At 45.7% G+C, this 16,980-nt stretch overlaps 1 protein-coding gene and 1 long non-coding RNA gene across 2 annotated transcripts in view; one reads left to right on the top strand and one right to left on the bottom strand.

Annotated features, from left to right (window-relative positions):
• Positions 1 to 5,433: 5,433 nt before the first annotated feature.
• Positions 5,434 to 7,707, bottom strand: LOC311422397. Its single transcript, XR_014685314.1, has 3 exons — positions 7,448 to 7,707; positions 7,108 to 7,235; positions 5,434 to 6,296 (listed from the first exon to the last, which is right to left on the bottom strand). It is a non-coding gene; the product is annotated as an uncharacterized lncRNA (long non-coding RNA).
• Positions 7,708 to 7,894: 187 nt separating this feature from the next.
• LOC311422102 (actin-1-like) overlaps positions 7,895 to 16,980 on the top strand; it is an 80,281-nt gene continuing 71,195 nt past the window's right edge. The window contains exons 1-4 of the mRNA XM_084494824.1: positions 7,895 to 8,367; positions 10,132 to 10,296; positions 11,669 to 11,829; positions 12,501 to 12,588. The gene's annotated coding sequence lies outside the window, so the exon portion shown is untranslated. The remainder of the gene's footprint in view (positions 8,368 to 10,131; positions 10,297 to 11,668; positions 11,830 to 12,500; positions 12,589 to 16,980) is intronic.

The raw sequence follows: 16,980 nt of genomic DNA, 5'->3' as shown, positions 1-16,980 counted from the left end.
TCATTTTGGCCTGGCTATAAATTACAGAATGCATATTTTGGGCTGCGTTCAGATGCAGTGCTGCATGTTGCCAAAGATCAGATCGCATGCTCACAAGTTTACCTTGCTTTTACCTTGCCAGCAACTTCTGGATCCTAGGTCAAGCATAGCCTGCGAGCACGAGGAAGCTCTTGCCTTTGGGGATGGCGTTCCTTGAGGGGTAAGGACAGCAATGAAATTGCGCATCACTGGCACCTGCCTGCAGCTCAGGAGCCTTCATCTGAAAAGCTGGTTTCCTGATTGAATCAGGTTTGTCAGAAAAGTCTCAAGAAGCATCTGAAATCTGCACAGACAGCTGAACGGCCCGTGGCTCTGGTCTGTGGCAGTGTATCAGCCGTGTCTGAGAGCTGTCACTGCCCCGTGGTGGATTCGTTGGCCCACTCGAAGCACAGCTCTGCAAGATGAGGTACTGGGGATGTTCCCGAGGGCATGGGCTGTGTGTTCTCCTGCCTTGGGCAGCCAACAAGTTGTGAGCACGCAGCTCCTAATCGGGGCTGGCAGGGCAGGTGGTTTATCTGTGCCTGAGAGGTCCTGCTCTGCAGAGAGGCAGACGCTCGTTTTGCCTCCTTGTTGTGGGCTTTTCAGTTTCCAGTCCATTACAGGTGACACAGCCGATAAGGAGCCTGTCTGTCAGCGCCGTCCCTGGAGGGGCGAATCTTCATCCCTTCCTGTACTCAAAGCAGAGCCGCCTGCTCACGCTTTTTCAGATCATGCTGGGCACCAGGTGAGGGCTGCTCTGCTGGAAGCCAGGTCACAGCATCCCAGCCCTGCCAGGCCCTGTCCCACACAGCACCTCACAGGCCACAGCAGCTCCAGAGCAAACCTCCTCCCCAGTGGGGATGGCAGTGCGTAAAATGAATGCACTGACATTTTCTGAGGGGGTCAGAAGAGGAAAGACTTGCAAAGCTGTTCTGTGAACAGCTCCAACCCCCTGCTCGGGATCTAGGTTTTGCTAGTAGTGAATAAGCGTGCTGTTCACTACTCCGAGCCTTACCTTTTTTCCTTTGAGCTGACCTCAATTCTAACTCAGCTTATTACAGTTTTGTGTCTGATGTTTCAAAAATTATTTTCCTAGGGTTAATCCCTAACCCACAGCAATACCATTAGGAAAGTTATCTGGCAGACTGACTTGTTACCATTTAGAGCAAGCGGTCTTCTCAATTCATAGAAATCTGTATGTATTATTCACAGATTGGAGAAACTGGAGCAACATTTCTACAGCGCAATGCTCTAGTTTTGCCTGACAGACCTGTGCTAATTACTCTGTGTGGTTTTGACAGAGAGCCAAGAATGGGTTGTAGAAAAATGTGTATCACTAAAACTTAGGTCCCCAAAGTCAAAAGTAAAACAAACAGTGAGAGATCATTATCTGAAGCAGACCCTTACTAGCTGTGTACAGAAAAAAAGTCATTCCCATGTTTTGTTTTCCTTTTTTTTTTTTTTTTTTTCCTCCTTTAGACCAAGTAGTCATGTCTGTATTTGGAAATATCTTGAGCTTGTACAGTTAGGGCAGACAGTACATTTACTCTGCTTTATCCCTTTTTCCTTCTCTTTGAAAGGCTATAGCTGGCTCTGGGGTGGACTCTTTGTGTGGCCTTCAGTGAGTCACTTAACCTTCCTGTGCATCAGTTTACTCATTTGTAAAAGGAGTATTATAATAATAGGCACCCCTCGGGGGCTCTTCCAGATTTAAATAATTAATGTTGGTAAAGCAGTTTCTGAGGCCCAGATTAAAGGTGCTAAATAAAGGCAATATATACGTATTTTTTACTCCAGCTCCTGACAGAAAGACCAAAGCAATAGCCTGATAACTCTTGGATTTAAAGCTGGGAATTAATGCTACAGTGCTCAGAGTATATTTTGATTTCTGTGGTCCTGATTCAGCAGCGCTCTTAAGCCCATCCTTAATTTTGGAAAGGCCTGTTAATTTCCAGGGGCACAGATCCCAATCTGGAAAGCTTTGTCGAACCAGTTCCTGGTGACAGACGAGAAGGATCAGCTGTGTGCGTATGTGCATGCATGTGTCAGTGTGTTTATCCTTTCGCATTTCTGACCTCAGTAAGAACATCAGTGCAACAAGAATATAATCAGCAAGCCTCATAAAGGTTGCAAAATTCATCCGGGATGCAAATCAATAAATGTAACAGGAGAGAAACTACAAGCTGTGCATTTCCACGGAGGCGCAGATTTTGTGGGATGGATAGACGCTGCTGAGCATGACCTAATGCCGCAGGAAAAAAAAGCAACCACAGACCTCAGCATCTAAACAGTATGAATATTGAACCAGAGGTCCTTGAGTAATTGTCCTTTCTTCACTCTAGGGGTGAAAAGGGTACATTAGACATTCACTAGCAGCAAATGGCACCTGACATCTCTTTAAGTGAAAGTCAGCTTGGAATTTTTTTTAATGGCCAAGCATAAATCTTTTAAATTATAAATCAATAAATAGTTAATTCAATAATAGGAATCTTTTAAATATTTAATGAGTCATATGCAGAATGGCTCTATAACTGGATGTTGATGGAACTGTGTCAGAGGAATTTGAATCAAACTTTTCTAAACTCCCCATATTAAAATAGTTATCGATTCAAACATAAACTATGAGGACTGTTGCAAAAGTAAGGGGGGGTGGAGGGGCTTAGCATACATTTTCTCATCCAAGAAAATGTAGAACTAGCAGCTTATTTTTAATGATGTATTCTTGAGCTTTTCAGGTTGTATTAATGTTCCCAGAACAAAAATGAGTAAGAACCTATGCAGACGAGATTTTGTGTGTGTGCATATTCATTAAAATCTTGTTTTAGTGGCAGCTGTGCTCTTAAATAAAAGCTGTGGCAGTCTGCCTCTCATTAAGGGATTCTGCTAACCAGCAATGGCATCGGTATCCTGAACTACCTCCATCTGAAACCGCCCCAAAGTTTAATTTATTTACTAGAGTTTCAAGTGGAAGACAGTGGAGGTTGTACCCACAAACGCTAGAGCTCAGCTTGTTCCTGCACAATTTTCTCTGGGGAGATCTGTAGGCAGTGTTCACTCTCATTAACTCCGTGCTGCTCTAAGTCAACAACAGTGTTCCTAATTACCCTGAACTGGAGGAATCTCTTCTCAACCCACAGACCACATTCAGTGCACTGCTATTTCATAGCAGATACGGCATCTTCAACTGTTCTGGGGTCTGACCTTTACTTCCAAAACTGTAGCCTAGCTCTCGTGGTCGCAGTAAGTCCTCTTATCCAGTATAACCAGAGCCAGAGTCGCTGCCTCCTCAGCTGGCCCAGTTGTTGGTCTGGCAGGCTGAACATCAGCGTTCCTTCAGCATTTATTTCAGCGTTGGTGCTGGGCACTTCTGGCAGCCTTGGTTTGAGTATCCCTGAGCAGTCGCTGCTGGTATCTCCAGTAGCAAGGGTGGAAAGGATGGTGCTGAGAGCAGGGTGCGGACGTTGCTTCGGTGGGGGAAACGCAGGCAAACAGGCAAGAAAGGTGCAAAGAGGCTGGAGAAGGATTGGCCAAAAAGCTGAGGTTCTTTCAGAGTTGCTCCCTGACTGGCAGGTTTGCTTTGGGTAAGCTTACGTGCATTCAGTGCCACACATTTCAGAAACACGTCCTGGCATTTGAGGAACAAAAAAGGCTTTTATGCAAGGCTTGTTCACCATTTTAAAAGCTTCCGGCTTTTAAGCCACTCAGCAAAAATAAATGGTGTCTTTACATTCCTTTAGCAAAGATAGCAACAAAGGTGTTTGATGTTGACTCCTGAAACAAAGAAACACGGTATCAGAAACGCCTTCTCGTCACACCTTATCGTGCCCATTTTACAGATGGCTAAATATGTTTGTATTCCGAGGGGACAAAATTTGACCATACAGAATTCATCCCGCTGCCTCTGAGGGGCAACCAGCCCTGATGCGGGCCCTGCCATTTGCTCTACACATGCCTCTGTAGTCAGATGGAGTTGGTTCAGTATTTGTAGCAGATCCGAGTTTCATTTGTATTCTGCACACCTCTTCTCTCCCCTCTCCGTGTATGTACATCCAGAAAAGCTGCCTGCATATCCTTGTTTGGTTTTTGTTGTTTTGTTTTGTTGTTGTTGTTTTCCCCCAGGATGACAGATACTGTAACAATGAGAGTAGATTAATATCTCCTTAATCAGCCAAATGAACGTGACACACAAGGGTGACAGTTCAATTTGGTGCTAACAGATTGTGCCTATCAGAGCCCTTCCATTCCAACGGATGTTTATTTCTGGCAGAGATCATATGGTTCTGGGAGGACCCCAGCTCACAGACACCCATTAAATACATCAAGTACCACATAGGTGTTACTCACCCGCCTGTCAGGACAGTATCTGCTTGGGAAATTAAATGAGCTTTGACACACGCAATGGAGACACACTGTCACTTAGCCGGGCGAAGCGGCAGCATGTATTATTGACTACCCGCTGCTGCAGGTCCCTCTCTTTATTGCTCGCTATTATTTGTTTGCCTGTGGACCGTTCGCTGCTGAAACATGGATCAGACACCGAGTCTGTCTCCTGGGGAGATGCATAATGAAATGTAATGGGGAGGAAATGCAGACGGGGCAGTGGTTTAGGTAGAAGTGATACATTAAATCTTAGTCCCAGAACTGACGGTGCTCGGAGTTTGTTTGCAGGTGGGATTTCAGGAGGATCTGGTTTCTAATTCTGAAATTCAATCTGCAGGCTCTAATTCAAATCTTTCTTTTCCTGCTTCCTGCGGCGTTTCAGATGAAGTAGCCCCAGATACTGTACAAAGGAGCTGCAAGTCCTTCCCAAGGGCTGTCCCTGCTCCTGCCCTCGTCTCGGCCACGGCCCCTTCTCTCTTGTGCAGGCTTGTAACACAACACCTAAGCCTAGGAGGGCACCACCATCAAGGAATCGAAGTAAAGCTTGGAATTTGTCAGGCTGCACTGTGGTGTGACCGTCGTATCAGTGCTTGCAGCCCCAGCCCCAGCTGCCTGCCCAGCGCCGTGCTCACCGCCTGGCTGGGGCAGCGGGGTGGCACGCTGTGTGCCGAGGCCTGGCATTGCTGCTGCTGTGTGAATCTGTCCTCAGCACCTACAGGTCTGATCCTGCAGCCCACTGCTGCCCACGGGAATGTAATTGAATGGGAAAGTTTTCCTTTGCTGGATGAACCCCAGTTATTTATTTTCACAGTGACTCACACCGGCTATCTACCTGCTTTTGTTTAGACACCAGTACCCTTCCCATATACGTGAAATTGCTAAATTTTGTGGGGTCCCACCCAAAAATAAATCACATTTGTAGACCTCTGCACACCTCATCCACAGAGAGGAACTGCTCCAGAGCTTAGCGGCAGGCTCATTGCATTACCTTCTGGTTTTCTTATGGAACTTGGTTGCACAATCCCAGCAGTTTGCTTCAGAGAAGACAAGAGCCATGTTTATTTTTGAAAGATAAAATGCAAGTTAGTTTCAGCGAAAAGGGTTCCAAGACAAAATTAACAATAAATTACCCAAACAATGACATTAAAAGATATCCATGTGATTGTAATTATGAAGCCAAATCCTTCCAAAGGAGGGTTCTGTCATTTTCCATACTTGTTACAATTGCTGTCGTACAAATGTGTTTGGTATTTTTATCATTTTTTTCCTTCTTATTACAGGTTTTGTCATAAGAATAACTCATCAAGGTTTTATGACTAATAAATTCTCTAAATTACAGTCCAAGGATGCATTACTTTAATTTTTTTTCTCCGTATTCTGTATTTTAATTGCCTAGCTATTTCCCACTTGCCTTTTTTAATGACTCATTAGGCTTAAGGGGAAAGAATAGAATTTAGTCCACCTAAGATCTTGCATCAAGTTCTGGGCACCTCAGAAAGGAAGTGATATATGACAGGAGGATAAAAGTGACTTGTATGTCTCAGGAGAAGACTTTGGATTTTGAGTATGAAGGATCTTCAAAACTGACAAAAATACTTAAGAAAGCCCCAGGCCAGGAATTGATTATTAAAATTATTGGAACAATTATTCCTAATAAGAAATGCATTCAAGAGGCATTTGTAAAGTACAGATACAGGCATAAACTTTACGTGTAAGTAGGTCTACTGAGTTCATTGGAGAGTTCTGAAGACTAAAATTAGGTGAGCCTGTAAGCACGCTGTGAAGCCAGGACAAGCAGAACTAGAGGGGATGTTTTTGGTTACACGTCCTTTTGGGGATGGAGTGCAGACAAGGGCAGACAGCAGACACACAGACAGTGCACCTCCTGGGCCTCTCTTCTGGAATAAAGGGGAAAAAAAGTATTTTGAGTTTGATGAACCCCTGCTCACTCCAGCACTGCCACATGCTATCAGAAACACACTCCAGGATAACCTACCATGGTACCTGTGTAAGCCAAGAAGGCCCCAAAATGCCTTTCCACATGCAACCGCAGGATCATTTTACCATCCTTCCCGTAAACACCCATGTCTCACACACAGGAACACAAGCCTGGCCTCGATTTTAAACATCAGAGAGATGTGAGCCCCAAGGAAAATATTAGCTGCCAATTCCAGCTGCACAAAGTCTTTTCTTCTAGGTGGTCCTGGAGACCTTGTCTCCTGGATGGACCACGGCTGCTGTGGTCCTCCTGCCTGGCTCGCGGGCCGTGCCCCGCTGACACTCATGCACACCCCAGCACGCGTGTGCCAAATAAATCGCAACAGCTTCTGCTGACGCGTGGGCAGGATGCTGACCCAGGAAACTCGCTCCTTTTTCTCTGTACCTTGTTGTTAAATTGGTCCCAGATTTTTATGGGCCATCGCTGGCATGGATTTCTCCTCTGACCATTTGGGTTTCAACATGAGGTCATTAACAATCCGCTCTGGGGCAGAGCAAAGCCTTTGGCCTCCCACTGTGTTCACCAGGTGGGCACCACGGTGCCACAGCAGCAAGAAGGGCCCAGGGGACGAGCCCCTGCCGCCCCCCCCCCCCACCCTCCCACCTCCTCCTCATCTTCTTCATTGCAAGGGCTCTGCCAAGCCTGAACCCAGGGCAGGGAATGCTTCCTGTTGTTGTTTGTCTTGCAGGTTTCGGAGGAGGGACACCGACCTTGGCATTTTCCCAGTGGGACATTGCTGCCATGGGCTCTCCTGCTCGACCTTTTCCAGCACCGCACGAGGGCCCTGCAAGGAGCTTCAGTCTCCATTGCACTGTCCAGCCCAGAGAGGACTTCTCACCTTTGAAATTTACAGAAATGCTGGCTAACTGCCCCAATTACAACCTGGACAGGCAGTTGCTTGGCAGAGCAGTGCCTGTATTTTCAGTCTCAAGCTAACTGGAGTGGGAGAGCGACTGCCAGGGAAGCGTTTCCTGTGCCTGTCAGCACTCTGCCCTTCTTCACTGCGCTGAGGTACTCTCTACCTTCTCTATTCTATTCTGTAAAAGTCACCTGTTAGCATGAACAATCACAGTCATCACTGTTCGAAACTTGCACATTGAGCCAGTCACAGGGAGCACACTGAAGGCACAAATGTGGGGCTGCTTCCACGCTCAGCAGCGAGGGGAGCTCAGACTGCAGAGCAGCAGGCCTCAGGTGGCAAGGCAACAAGCACCCAGAATGGAGAGAAAACACCTGAGTGTAACACTGGGTAATGAAATACAGTTGAGGAAGTGGGATAGCTGCTAATGGGCAGAGTTAAATCCCCAGTACCAACGGGCAGATGTTGTTTGCTGCATGGCTGTGGCAGGGATTTGGCTGAACTGTGCTGGGCCTCTGGTGAGCACACGAGGTTTGCCCATGGAGAAGCCATCTCGTGACATGTATGGGCCTGAACATGACAGAAGAGCTCAGCTGCTGTGCTCTTGTCCCCCTTAGTTAGGAGCTGGTGGCTTAATTTTGCTTTAGGCAGACCTAAAGAGCAAGTTGAAAGCCCATTGACTGCACGCTAACAAAAGCAGGAAAATGCGGCTTTACGGGAGTGACTGCCACACAAATCTCTCTAGAGGGAGGCAGAGAGCTATTTCTACAGGAAGATTTGATAGTTTATGTGTGCAGCACAATCAGGAGCAACAGAAACGCACTCTTTGTCAAGTGTGTTTCAGGTGGCAGCACAGGTTATGCTAGTGGCAAAGTCCTTAAATATTCACCTCCATCATCTGCTCAGCAGGATTTTTCTCTTGCAAAAGCTGCACAGCACTTTTCCTGCAATTGCAGCTCTCTGACCATAGCCCATCTTGTGCAGAACCAGGGGGTGCTTGCAGGGAACCAGCTCTGAACTGGGGGCTGCCTAATCAGGAGTGGAAGTCATAACAAAGTAGCCTGGTCCTCGCAGCTGTGCTTCCAGGATGGCAGCTAATTATTTCAGAACTGTGAGTGTTATTCAAATGCACTTCCCAGCATTTTTCCTCCTTCTGCTGACCGCGAGCAGCTTGCTGCGAATGTCTTAGTGTGCACGCTCAGAGGTGTCACTGGGTGCCTACTTGGGTTTCATTCACAAAACCACAGATTTTGAAAATTGCTTTGTGTATTCAATGTGGGATACAATCCTGTCTGAAGCTGATGAAAAAATGTTAGCTTCAGCCCAGGGTTTCAGAAAATCATCTTTTCCACTAAAACAGTTGTTTTTGTTTTCTTTTCTAAATCCTCAAATCCTAAACTCGCACAACAATCTAGTCACTAATTTGTTTTTACTTAGTATCCAGATTTTTGACAGCACAATATGGTTTTGTACCTTTTGAGGCCTGGCTTTTTGAAAATGAGACTCATAGAGGATGCAGCTCATTGCAACACGGCTGTTCCATATGCCCCATGCCCTGCAAACACAGCCTTGCTTGTGGGTACTGGAGCAGGTGTAATTGGGCTGGTGCTCTGAGCGAACAGAGCACAAGAAGTCCTGCGTGTGCAAATCTGAAATTCAGTTCACTGCCACGCACAAAAATCTGCCCCTTGCTAGCTGGGAACAGGCCGTACGCTGCAGGTCACATAAAGAAGTTTGTAGAAGCACTGCCCCAAAGAGGTCTGAATGCAGGCTCAATTAAAGGACTGAAATATCTGCATGTGTGTTTGCAGGCCGTGTTTTCTCCCTGATAACTGAAGTCATAATGTACATAAAGTGCTTAAAACCGATTTCGTCACAGTTAAAATTGAATATGACGGTTACTCTAGAAAATATGGCCTATTTCCTTTTACTAGTTAGCTTTTAAAGGTGTTTTACAATTCAAATGAGCCATGCAATTAAAGGTGACATTGCCAAAACTGGACAGACTAAAATTAGACATTCCTGCTGTGTGTTAGAGCTTGGCCCACATTTAGCTCACGCTGTCTTTGGGCTGTACCTGTCTGCTCCAATCTTATGAGTCAACAGGATACTGAAATGTTCCAGAATCCTGCTCTTTGTGTTTCTCTGTTCTTTCTGTCTTCTAGCATTATGCTGTCCTTCCTTCCCTTTATAGCATTTAATGCTCAAAACCACACTCAGGGGCACACACTCGTGCACATACATGCACTCAGAGCAATATTTTAGCATGTTTGCATAGAGAACTAGGAAGCACTTCATTATTATTACACTTACTGACTTGACCACTATAAACCCATAATTAGAAACAATCCCTGAGTTTACAATCCTAATAGCAGGCAGCGGGGTGGCAGGCTGTTATCTGTGCTTCTTAGCTAACAAACTGAGGACCAAAGGGGAGCTTCAGCCGTGCTAGGCTCGGGCCACAGTCACTTACAAATGCTTTGATCTGTGTAGATTCAATGGGATACCTTAGTTACAAGGTTGTATTGAAAAAGATGATTTTCCCACCTGTGGGTGGGAGCCTGGAGCAGCGCGGAGGGTTTCGGGGATTTTGAGGAACACACAGGAGGTCACTGGCAGCAGCAGTACCCAGAGCTCCTGACATCCTTCTAAAAATCCCTATGCGTTAATTAAATACATAATTATATGGTCCCTAAGTAATCAGTGACATGATTGCCATTAACATTTAACAATGCAAAGCGTTCTGCCATGGTTTGGGAACAATGTGTTAGTGTGGAGACTCCTGAAAATTCCTGTCATCAATAGCTCAAGGCAAATTAGAAAGTCAAAAGTGAGGGATATCTCCCTGACAATGCCTGTTGTTCTTTGAAAACAGGACGTGGCCAGAGAAAAATTCTCTTTCATTTTGGGTGCAGCTCAGCGCATTTAATAAGACCATCTTCAAGTCAGTGAAGTCTGTAAAGTCACGATTTAGCCACTCAGATTGGTTTCATATCAGTACAAGTGAACTGCCTGACATGATCATACTCCTTTTTATCAGGTAAGCGAGGAGAAATACTTATTTTCTTTGTGGGAGAGCAGGTTGGGTTTTAATCTTTATGGTTGTGTACTGTATGTGCACAAATAGGTGTAAATTTCAAAATCTGGCACAGAAATTATATTGAAATTCTGTGGGTGTGAATAGTGCTAGCAGCCTGAAGAACGTACTATACGTGTATTTTAACTCACCCAGTATAGCTCCCTGCCAAGACAAGATTATATTCTGCAATACATAAAAGTGTAGTGTTTGCATAGCACCTCTAAGGTACTAGGTGCTTTACAACGTGCTGTGGAACTCCCGTGTTATAAAATAGTGTATAAATATGCTAGGAACTAGCTCTATTGCCTATCTTTTTTCCTAAATGCCTTTCACCATGTATCATTGGAGCCCTAAAGCCTGTCCCACGGAACATGCCATCTGATTCCAGGAGCAATGAACTTCAAAAAAAAAAAACAACACCAAAAAACCACCACAGTCACTTTTTAATGGCACCGGTTACAAGATCCAGGTCTTTTCACACAGGGCCAGTCATTTGAATCCAGACCAGGTTGGTAGTTATGTCTGCTGAGTGACCTATATGAAAAGAGTTCTTGGTTTCAATCCAGTTCCTAATGGAAAGATGCCCAAGCTGCTGAAACGAGCATCCCAGCTGGCCGCGCCGCTAGCAGCGCGAGCACCGGGGCGAGCTGGGAAGGTGCCACGGAGCCAGAGCCCGCGCCTCGCCCCCACGGGTGGTCTCCTTGGGTCAGGGCTGAAACACACTGGTGATGGTGACACGGGGTAGCTTGCGTTACTCCGTCTGCTGTACAGATACACGGAAAACCTCTTTCTCCAACTGTGTTTCAGTGGCACTGTTCCGACTTGCTTTAGAGGTTATTAGGTTCTTGCTACAGAGTGAACACTTGAAAAACTTAAGGACCGCTCTCTGATGCCAGGTTCGACTCCAACCGCACAGGGCTTTTCTGTACAAGTAATTTCTGGAGTGAATGAGATAATTGTGGGCTGCTACAGCAGTGCCACTATAACAGAAAGCAGAGTGCACATAACTTGGATTGAAGGTGATTTACCACTGGAGCCACCTCCTGAGCGACACAGTGGATTTCCATCTGTTGCAGCCTTTACATCAAAACTGATGTTCCAGAAGAGATGCCGCAACTCAGACAGTTGTTACGGGTTTGTTGGAGATATTTCTGCGTGATGCATGATGTTCTTTGGGTTGTGCTGTTCAAGAGGTCATCCTAAGCCGTCTTTTTGAGCTGGCCTTAAAATATATGAATGTGGTGACTGCTGCAGAAAGATTGACATGTGGCAATATTTGCCCCAGAGATTTTATTGTCAGCACTAAAATGCCTTTCTGTTAATCCTTTAATAGCTGTCGGCTTCATATCTGAACTCGGAGCTCTCTCAAAGTCTGGGGTCAGCACAAGCTCGCGCTCTCCAAGCCCCTCCAGCAGCCGTGGCAGCACGGACCCTGACACGACAAGCCAAGAGCTCCCGCAGCATCTCCCCCCACCTCTGCCATCGTGTCAGCAGGTACAAATACATTCCCTGGCAGAAAGACACATAAATCCCAACTGTCAAGAAACAAAGCACTTTTTAAACTTTAACGAGCAGACTAATGGAAATAAAATACAAAGAAAAAGAAAAAAGGAGACTAAAATGTTTTTTATTTCGGTATTCTGCAGGAAAAAGTGTGTACACTAAATAATAAATAAGCCACGCAGTGTTTTTACAGCTTCTTTCAGATGCGTGAATATTTAAAACATGCAAAAATGTGGAATAGGCATTTACTGAGGACAAAAGAAGAGAACTTATTTTATGTGCAGAGAGCAAGATGGGGAAAGCAGAGAGATGCATGTTTAATGGATTGGTGCTCGCAGAAGGGAGGTATTTCCAAGTGTGAACGTATTTGTAGACAAACCAAGCTGACAAGTTAGCTTGGGGAAGACATATTACAGCAGAATTGGCCTGGGAAACAGGGGAAACAGGATTTTGTTGTGAGGGTGCTTGTTAGTGCAAACAGTGCCTGCTGGGTGGTGGCAGCCTAGCAGCCAGGTTCTCCAGCTACTCTGGAAGTCCTCAGCCCTGGTTTCTGGTACCTGAGAGCTCCTTATATGTAGCCAGCAAAAGATGCACGACTTTGCATACCTTTGTTGTGACTGGAGCCAGAAGGGACTCATTGCTGTGCCCCTTGTGTTTTGTAGGAGGGAGAGGGAGCGCAGAGATAAAGGTACAGCCGCCTCGCCTAACGCAGACCAGAGAGGAGGAGTATTTCCTTCAGCTTTGGAACAGGTACCGTGAGAAGGGCAATTGCAGCTGAGGAAATAAAAGAATAGTTTCACAGTGGTAAGGAGAGAGACAGCCTGGAGAAGCATGGCACGTGAGGCTATCAAGGACTTTCTCCATGGCTAGCTGGGCCATGCCTTTGTGTTTGGAAGTCGCTGAAACCGAAGAAAGAAAGGCCTGTTGCCATGACTGGCAGGGTCTCATTATTCACTATTCCATGGCTTATAGTTTAATGCTTGTTTAACTGGATTTTTTTTTTTCCCTGACTTTTGATTTCTTTTTGCCAACTTTATATTTTAATACATGTTTTTATGGAAATATTTATAGTGCACATGTTGCATATAAAACACCATCATAAAGCTTTTTTCCTTCAGCCCTGTTGAAATAAATGATGTTATTATTATAATAATTTCATAGGGTTATATCTGTTCAGTAATGAAAAAGACCTGTGGCTGCTTGAACCATCAACCCAGGCAGATTTTACAGCTTTCTGTAGCTGCAGTGACCTCATGGAGCTGCTGGAACTTTTAAATACCCCGTTCCCCAGCCGAGGGGGGCACGCAGGGCAGAAGGAGCAGCTAGGAGGAACGGGACACTTGCATGCTGCCCTGCAGAGGACTGAGCATTGGTTTCATTGCCTACATTGCAGAGATTTCGGGTCCACCATCAGCTTAGCAGACTTGCAGGTGTGTTTCTGAACAAAAATAGGTCTGAATGAATGTGTGCAGGCAGGCACACGATGCACGTGTTGGTGCTTTTCTCTGCTGGGATGTAGGCTGGAAGGGGAGCAAGTATCAGACTAGAAAGATAAGGACTGAGTATGTGAGCATCTATTGGGATAGGCTTATGTACACGTGCGTGCATGCATTCTCACAAGCTTTAATGATAAATTTAAAAAAGGCGAGGCAAACAACTGTAAAGTACGGTGGATTTACAGCAGATTTTAAAAATTAATACTCAAACATGAAAATGCTTTATACAAGAAAGAAACCTTTTAATAACTTCTCCGTCCTAGGAAAAAAAGGATAATGAATAATTCAGCTACACACCAAGAAAACCGATTTGCTGAACAAGTGTAAAATAAATCTGAGGGAGAACTTGTCCAGATTCCCTAAATTAAGAACCTGGTTTGGGAATGATAAAAGTAAAGCTCGATATAGCATGAGAGTCTCTGTAATACTTAAACATGGAGAGAAAGACACTCGAACAGCACATTAATGCAGCAGCACCTGCGACTCCCTGTAACTTGTCCGTGGTGTTATCCTGAAGACTGCACTGTGAGATTGCCTTCTGTTTATGGGTACCACAGAAAGGTGAGCTTGAGGAAGAAGGCTGGCCTTCTCTTCTTTTGCCACAGATCACAGTTTGAAATATTTTGTGCCTATGCACAGCCTCCCTCAGCAAAGTCACGTGTAAGCTGGAGTCACATGAAAAGTAGAGGGATTAAATCATATGCTGGAGGAGATTTGCTAGTTAGAACTGGTTTGCCTGCAGAATAGGACCCAAATCTGATCTGTAAAGAAATAAATGCCTTAGTTATCCCGGAATAACCCCAAGACATAAGTCAGTTATGAGTCTTTAATACAGATTTCAACTTGCACTAGAGATTTTCAAAGAATTTCATAATCGATTGGTGGCATTTTAGAAGCAGCTGCATCTGCAAAAACACCTGCTGGCTCCTATTTGTTAGATCTCCGAGGGGAAGTAATGGTCAATGGCTAACAAAGCTGACCCCAAACTTCCAAGCAGGGAAGACAGAGAGAAGCCACTTGAGACAAAGACCTTGGAGACACCTTTGCCTGTAGCAAGGACTGCTGAAGGTTGGGCGCACTTCTGGAAATGGCACTGCTCTGGGTGCCTCTTGTGGAAGGCCCCTGCTCTATGCATGCCACCTTCTTTTCCACTTCTGTGGCGGGACGGAGCATAGGTGGGGTGTGGAGGAATTCCTGGTAGAAAGGACTAGTGTTTCCTTACTTGTCAGCTTGCTTCAGACACAAATTCATTTGCTGCCCCTGAAGCAACCCGGTCAAGGCTGTGTGGTCTGCTTGGAGGCCCGATCCTGTTTCTGATCCATGGGAGGTGCTCTGCATAGACTGAGCCCTTTCTCTGCCATGCTATAAAAGAGTTGGGCCTTGCGTACTGCGCTTTGGAATGAGCCCCTTGGAGGAACAGGCTCCATAAAGTTTTTATAACCCATATTTTATAAGGTATAGTGAGTTGGACGAAAGGAGTTTTTTTTCACGTGTATATGTGCATATGAATCAGAGCTAATGCACAGGTAATTCAGCCTGGCAAAGTAGGCTGGACCACAGTCCCAGTTCCTGTCTAAGCTGACCTCTAGGATATGGATGAGAATAAAGTTGATGCAGAACAGTATGGCAATGGTTAAAGATGTGATAAAAACCCATCACCTTCATAGCAGAAGAAAGAGCTCTCGTGGTGCTAGTCCCCATGTCCTCGAGTGGTGCCGGATGAGGGTTTTGCCAGGGAAGGACCAACCTTCTCCACATGGCGTTCTGTAGGTTTGAAGAATTGCTTGTAACAAATACTCAGAAAGTGACTGTGCATTATGTACCAGTTTTTTAAACTTTAATGTAATTATGATGAGTGTTGTAGGCATATTAAGGCATTCCCTCTGCCATTGAGTGAGAGTGTGAAAGAGACACCAACATGAGGGGTTGCTTCTCTTTTTTCTTTTTCTTTTTTTTTCCCTAAGATTTTCTCCAGTGAAGCCCAGAGTTTTTGTATCTTGTTGCATCTCTGATTACAGAAGTTCCTGTATTGAATGCTGAGCACATGAAGCATTTATTTATGCATCTTTTTATCTCATGGGCTCCACAGGAGCAAATCTTTCCATTCCCAACCCATCCCTCTCATGGAAGAAACCCTTCTCACCTTTTGAAATGCTTTTAGAATTTGGGTTTTCAGCAGTCGTGTTCAACCTCAAAGGCTGGAAATGTCGGTGGTCTCCCCCATCCCTCTGCCACAAAGATGACCACAAGCTAGTGGGGATCACTGGTGTCCAGCTGCAGGAGGCACTGGCCCAATGCAACGCCCTTTGCTCTCCGATGAGCACAAAACCTGTAAAAAGCTGCTCCTGGCTCAGGGTGGACTTCTGCTGGGGGGGCATTTCAGAAGGGTGTCTGCTGTGGTCCAAGCTGCAAGACAGTGGAGAACTTGGTTGCAGTGTTTTGTAGTTAACAAAACAAAAATTAACGTTATTCTGCAACAGTAATTTAGACGTGGTCAAGGTTTTAGCAGTTGTAAGGAATATTACCTGCTATAAAGTCTGAACGGTGTTGAATTTACAAAAAGTGCCTGATGTAAAATCATACTGTCAGGAACAATTAGCCATGGTGCATAAAAAACCTCTTACAGAGATTACACTTCCCAGATTGTTTTACAGAGAAACTTTGTGTTAATGTTATGCTTTGAATGCCTTTTGCCGTGAAGCATTTAAGAAACAACAGTTTATAGTCTCAGATCTTTATGGTTTGGAAGAATGAACACTCCCCTCATGTTAGGCCAAATTGATGTTTTAAATTCAGGAGAAACCCCATCATGTTATAAAAAGGAGAGAATGTCCTAAGAAGAAAGTGGTCAAATCATTCCAAGATGTTATGGGTTTAAGTTTTTTTTTTTTTTTTTTTTTTGCGCTTTTTTTTTTTTTCCTACGGAAAAATTTTCATGATCCTGGGCATATGGTCAAAAAACACAGAAGTGAGATATTTTTAGACAAGCACATTTGGGATAAAGTTACCCGCCCTGGCGTGCGCATGGGGACAACCTGGGCTGCCCGCAGCAGCGTGGGCACCATGCAGGAGGTGTGCCCAGCTGGTGCAGAAGGTGAGGGTGTGAGCATCCCCTGCTCCTCGCTGCCTGGCTTCTCTCTGCTCAGAGAGGCCGTGTGTGCTCCGGGAGGGCTGCCTGCCGTGGGGATGTGCGCACCGACCTGGCACGGGGCTCGTGATGCTCAGCAAGGCAGAGCTGAGGCCAAGCAAACTACAAAGAGCAGGATGCCTCCTCCTGCATGTCCTGCTCCAAGCTGTGATGCTGCAGTGGGAAGGGGCTGAAGGACAGGGCTGCGGGCAGGTGAGGAAGCCCCCCTGGTCCCCTGGTACTGAGGGCACTGCCACAAAGCCTGGCTCTTTCCTCTGGCCATCAGTTTTGGGGTGCAGCCACAATTTATCCCCCCCAACGCCTGTGCATCGCTGGAGCCCACTCCTGCGGCTCAGGCTCAGTTGAGTGATGCGGGATCCAACTTTGTAAGTTCTGCCTGTAGTTTTTTTCCAGCCCTGTCAGCGCTGCAGAGCCAAGGCATCCCTGGCAGCTCGGGCTGGATTCTGTTTGGCCTCACGCATCATCACCAGGCTTGCCGGTTAATTCAGGCGGAGGGTG

Source organism: Aythya ferina (genome assembly GCF_964211825.1).
Source record: "Aythya ferina genome assembly, chromosome: 21".
Lineage (NCBI taxonomy): Eukaryota > Metazoa > Chordata > Aves > Anseriformes > Anatidae > Aythya > Aythya ferina.
This window is presented reverse-complemented; position numbering and strand designations above follow the sequence as displayed.